The following is a 6,000-nucleotide window of genomic DNA, read 5'->3' as shown; positions in this document are numbered from 1 at the left end:
AGCAGGGAGTGACGTAACCACACTTTCAAGTGTAAAAGGAGAACCCGCCTAGCAACTAATTTCATTTGTGTTCTGATAGTGCTATGGAAGGCCACGCATAGTTAGCACTCTCGAAGAGAAGTGCGAACCCGATGAGCCACGAAAGGAACGGCACCGTCATTATGCATAATGGCGTCCTGCTCTGACTCGGCAGGACCCAGTTCAAGGCTACGTCGCATTGGTCGTTCGAATCACGTGATAGCACGTAGCTTCGCTGGCCACCCACCTTCAAAGCGTGGATTGGAGAAGATTTTTTATTTCAGCGTGAGGAAGAAATACCGGTCACACATTTTCGAACGCACGAACCAACGCGCAGGGGCTTTGCCCTTTATTACGTACGTCCGGAATCAGCGAGCTCAACCTTACTATCGTCCATCTGACAGCAGATCTACACGCAAGGTACTGTACTTTTTCACGGGATAAACATTTAAAGGCAGAAAAAATAAATATAACATCGAAGTTTTCTTGCCAATCACCTTTTATACCGCAACATACGTCTTGCCTCGAGAAGCACCAGCCGTAGGGCAGGCAATCTGCGAAAAAAAAAAAAACGATTCAGGCAATAACACTTCTTCTTGGAAGATGTTATTACACCAGTTTAGAAGAATATAGGTTTTACCGAAATAAACTTACAAGTAAATTGAGAACAGCTAAAAACTTATATCTACAAAACTTATTTTAAGAACCGGCGCCTACGCGATCCGATATGACATGGAGAAATTTAAACTTTCTGCTATGCCCTGGTAAACCTCACATTATTCCCGATTACTTTATACATCAAGGCAAACAGCTATCTGGCGCAGCACTAGCAGATGCGTTTAACGATTTCTTTATCCAACAAGTTAACCCCTGTAGTGATTTACAGAGTAGTCATTATGATGCCCTGCCCATTAAAAACATGAGTGTAAAATCATTTTTCTTCACTCCTACCAATTGTGCTGAGGTTCTTTCTTTTATAGGCTCTGTTAAAGATAGTAAATCGCAGGACGCAGATGGTATCCAAATTGGACCTATAAAGCATGTCCTTGGCATCATTTGTCCTGTTCTTACTCATATTTACAACTTGATTCTATCGTCTGGCCAATTTTCGAAAGACATGCAAATTGCTCGAGTGCAACCTGTGTTTAAAAAACGTGACAAAAATTTGCTAGGCAATTATCGTCCAATTTCGATCCTACCGGCATTCTCTGAAGGCATTGAAAAAATAATTCACGCTAAAATATCACCATATATTGACAAAAATAATTTGTTAGGCGATTTCCAACATGGCTTTAGGAAGCATCACTCCACCGAAACAGCTCTTTTCATTCATAAAGAAAAACTTTCTACAAGCGTTCAACAAAATATTACTTATGGGAATATACATAGATTTTTCCAAAGCATTCGATCTTGTAAATCATAAAATCTTACATTCTAAGCTGCTAGCTTATGGTATCCGTGGTATCGCTTTGGAGCTCTTTGAATCTTATTTATCGCATCGAGTACAATATGTAGAGTTGGAAAGGTAAAAGTCCAGTCATCAGGCTGTAGGAGCTAGAGTGCCTCAGGCAAGCATCCTTGGACCACTCCTGTTCATAATGTTTGTAAACGATATGCCACAAAGTTCAAAACGGGCAAAATTTATTTCTTATGCTGATGATACAGCAATGTTTATCACTGCTACGTCAGAAACTGAACTACAGCTTCAGGGGAACAGAGCGTTAAGAGAATTTAAAGATTGGGCCGATGGAAATTGTTTGCGAATAAACGCCAGCAACACAAAAGTTGTTGTCTATATGCAAAGAGGCAAAACGTTACGAAGCACAATAAACATGAAAAGAGATACGGATCAATTAGAAATTGTTAACACGGTCTCTGTCTTAGGCGTAACATTCGCTAAAGACTTAAGTTGGAATGATCACGTGGAAAATATAAGTAAAAAGCTATCTTCTGTTGTAGGTATAATAGGTCGATTGAAATCCTTTCTTCCTGTTAAATTAAAATTTTGCTTTATAATACTTTAGTATTGTCAGTTATGCAATATTGTAACCTCGTTTGGGGCACTACTAGCAAGGTAAACCTTACGAAATTGCATTTGCTCCAGAAAAGAGCCGTGCGATACATTGCCAATGTCCCTCGTTTATTTTCTACGGCAAATCTGTTCTCAAAGTTTGAAATCTGGCCTGTATTCTCTTTATACAACTATCGTTTAATTTTGAATTACAGGTCATACTTGAAGTCTAATAACTCTATTGTGTTTACCATGGCTGATTTAAAAGCTAACTGTAGCATCCGTGATACTAGGCATAAAGAGGAATGGCAGGTACGCACACCTCGGACCAATTACGATAAACAATCATTAACACTTACAGTACCCATTCTACTTAATCAACTCGCACAAGAAGACTGATCCTTTATGCAACTCGAATAATGAAATAAGACTATTTTGTCAGTTATGCGAAATAGACTAGAATGTCATAATATTTTTATTCACATATTACAGTCATGAGTGCATGTTAGCACACCTGTCCATACGTGTATACATATCTGTGTGCATTGCTTGTGCATATAGTATGTATCTGAATGTGTGTATGTATGCATAAATGCGAAATTGTATCTGTATATGAGTATGTATGTATATTGTGTAATATTATACTAGGTTTTTTCTTTTGTTAAAAGTGCATTTGTTTCCAATATTACTTTGTTGCAAGTGTTGCATCTTTTGTGATGTTTCTGCAGTGCTCTGGTGTCAAACGTATAAGGGGGCGGGACCCTCGTCAAGCTGTACCCCAGCTTTTAGTCCTGTCTCCTCTTTTTCAATGTGAAAAGAAATAAAAACACCATTCATTCATTCATTCATTCATTCATTCATTCATTCATTCATTCATTCATTCATTCATTCATTCAAAGGTTCTTACTAACCCAGCATTCCTCGTACAATAAATGGAGCGCTGGGATATTCAGATGGGCATACATGGAGCCCTGAGAGAGAGCTTCACCTCCAAGCCAATTCCACTTTCCTCGTTCGAATGCATGTGAAACACTCAAATACACAAATTTGACACGCAGTTTGATAAATCTGTGTTGCATTTAATAGAAAAAGCTCATTTCTACAATGTTCTGAAAGCAAAAACTCCAACTAGTGACGCATTTCTTAAAGCGACCTGCCGATAGTCAAAATAATTTTTTATTTCTTGTAATAGAATCGCAAAGTTAGCGACTCTGCTACGAAAACAGATGTTGCGATACTGGAAGCTGCACCATATTTGTTAAAATTGAACAAATACAAAACTTTAGTGTACAGCTTGCAGTAAATTGCTACAAAGCGCAAGTTTTTCATATGCTATATTCACAAATAAGTGTTATATTAAGGAGCAGTCTGTATTTTATGAGCTTAGTCCGCTATGGGCATCATGTCAGATGCAGTATCCAGTACTGCCTTGCAGTTTCAGCTTGACGTTATATATTATATATATATATATATATATATATATATATATTGTAACGACGCGGGATCGACGAGTATGCGTAGCAGCAGCGCCTAGAAACGCACTTTATCAGTCGTCCAAGGGAACAACAACAACGTCTTCTTCGTTTTTCCCGCTTCACCTAAAAACCCGCGCTACTTCAGCGTCGTCCCCACTGGCGCATACCCGCTGCATTATGGTTCTGCCAAATATAGTTGTGTCATTTGCTCCCCCTTTAGAAAATATCATCGTCCCGATGATAGAGGCTTGGTAAGCAGCGGTAAAGAACTGCACAGTCTTGTCAGTCCTCATAGTATGGCTTCATACGAAGCACGTGAACGAACTCGGGTAAATGCCGTCGGCGCTTTGAACAGTGCGAGCTGTCTGGAACGACTTCGTAGTTGATGTCACTGATGCGTCGGAGAACTATGTAGGGCCCGAAGTATTTGCGTAGAAGCTTTTCAGAGAGTCCACGCTGTCGAATAGGTGTCCAGACCCACACTTTGTCGCCGATGTTGTATGTTACGGCTTTGTGCCGAAGATTGTAGCGTCTGGCGTCACAGTCCTGTTGTTCGTGGATTCGCAGACGCGCAAGCTGCCTTGCTGCCTCTGCTCGGTGTGTTATCTCTTCAGCACCCGTCTCGTTGTCGTCAAATTCATGAGGGAGCATTGCGTCTAATGTTGTTCTAACCTCACGGCCGTATACGAGACTGAAGGGCGTCTTGCGAGTGGTCTCTTGACGAGCCGTATTGTACGCGAAGGTGACATAAGGTAAAACCTCGTCCCAGTTCCTATGCTCTACATCTACGTACATGCTTATCATATCAGCCAGTGTCCTATTGAGTCGTTCTGTCAGTCCGTTCGTTTGAGGGTGATACGCTGTTGTCTTCCGGTGGGCGGTACCACTTAGACGTAGAACGATACCTAAAAACTAGGCCATGAACGCAGTACCTCTATCCGTGACGACTACTGCGGGAGCGCCATGCCTTAAAACGATGGATTCCAGAAAAAATCGTGCCGCTTCATCTGCTGTTGCCCGTTGCAGAGCACTTGTCTCGGCATATCTAGTCAGATAATCCGTGGCAACGATTATCCACCTATTACCAGTAGTAGACGTTGGGAAGGGGCCCAGAAAGTCCATGCCTACTTGTGCAAATGATGTGGCTGGTACGTCAATAGGGTGCAGTAAGCCGGCTGGTTTGACGGATGGCGGTTTACGACGTTGGCAATCCAGACATGTCTGAACGTAACGTTTAACGACCGCAGTAAGTCTCGGCCAATAGTAATTCTGCCGAATCCGTGCCAATGTGCGAGTGTAGCCCAAGTGCCCAGCAGTCGGCTCGTTGTGGCAGGCGTGTAAGATTTGACGTCGAAGCGGTGATGAAACAACAAGGAAGCAGTTGCTGCCGCTAGGCGAGAAGTTCTTCTTGTAGAGGACGTTGCGATGCAAGCAGTATGATGCCACCCCTCTTGCAAAGAGCCTCGGCACGCTGTTAGTTCGTCCTTCGAGGTAATCAATAAGCGGCAGCAATTCAATGTCATCCCGTTGCTGGCGTGAAAGATCGGCAATATCCACGAGTCCCAGAAAAACCGTGTCGTCATCGTATTGTGCTGCCGGCTCAACAGGAGACCGAGAAAGGCAGTCCGCGTCTGCGTGCCGTTTTCCCGACTTGTATGTAACAACAAAGTCGAACTCTTGGAGTCGAAGACTCCACCGTGCGAGCCGGCCGGAAGGGTCTTTCAAATTAATGAGCCAGCAGAGGGAATGGTGATCACTAACGACGGTGAAAGACCGACCATACAAATACGGACGAAATTTCAGAACTGCCCATACCATTGCGAGGCATTCTTTTTCAGCGGTGGAGTAGTTAGCTTCGGCTTGGGATAGTGTTCTACTGGCGTAAGCAATCACGTTTTCGCTGTCGCCCTGCCATTGTACTAGCACCGCCCCTAGACTGACATTACTAGCGTCTGCATGCAATATCGTCGGGGCTTCCTCATCGAAGTGTGCTAATACGGGAGGCGATTGCATGCGTTGCCGGAGCTCGTGGAATGCCCGCTGCTGGTCTTCGCTCCAAGTAAAAGGCATATCTTCTCGAGTGAGCTGTGTTAACGGCCATGCGATACGCGAGAAATTCGCAATGAATCGCCGGTAATATGCACAGAGTCCCAGAAAACGTCGCACGGCTTTTTTGTCTTATGAAATCGGGAAATTAGCGACGGCGGCAATTTTATCCGGATCAGGTCGGACTCCTTGGCTACTGACGACGTGACCGAGGAACTGGAGCTCATGAAAACCAAAGTGGCACTTTTCAGGCTTCAAAGTGAGACCGGCAGAGAGTATCGCTTCAAAAACAGTTTTCAGCCTTCGTAAGTGTTCGTCGAACGTTGCAGAAAAGACAATCACGTCATCCAAGTACACCAGGCATGTTTGCCATTTGAGTCCGGAGAGCACAGTGTCCATTAGACGCTGAAATGTTGCTCGCGCCGAACACAAACCGAAAGGAACTACCTG

The 6,000-nt window shown here is 43.4% G+C and overlaps 1 protein-coding gene across 1 annotated transcript in view; it reads right to left on the bottom strand.

Annotated features, from left to right (window-relative positions):
* Positions 1–275: 275 nt before the first annotated feature.
* The window catches only part of LOC126530524 (uncharacterized), a 50,003-nt gene continuing 44,278 nt past the window's right edge, over positions 276–6,000 (bottom strand). Inside the window, exon 9 of the mRNA XM_055070432.2 lies at positions 276–572. The gene's annotated coding sequence lies outside the window, so the exon portion shown is untranslated. The remainder of the gene's footprint in view (positions 573–6,000) is intronic.

Source organism: Dermacentor andersoni, chromosome 4 (assembly GCF_023375885.2).
Source record: "Dermacentor andersoni chromosome 4, qqDerAnde1_hic_scaffold, whole genome shotgun sequence".
Lineage (NCBI taxonomy): Eukaryota > Metazoa > Arthropoda > Arachnida > Ixodida > Ixodidae > Dermacentor > Dermacentor andersoni.
This window is presented reverse-complemented; position numbering and strand designations above follow the sequence as displayed.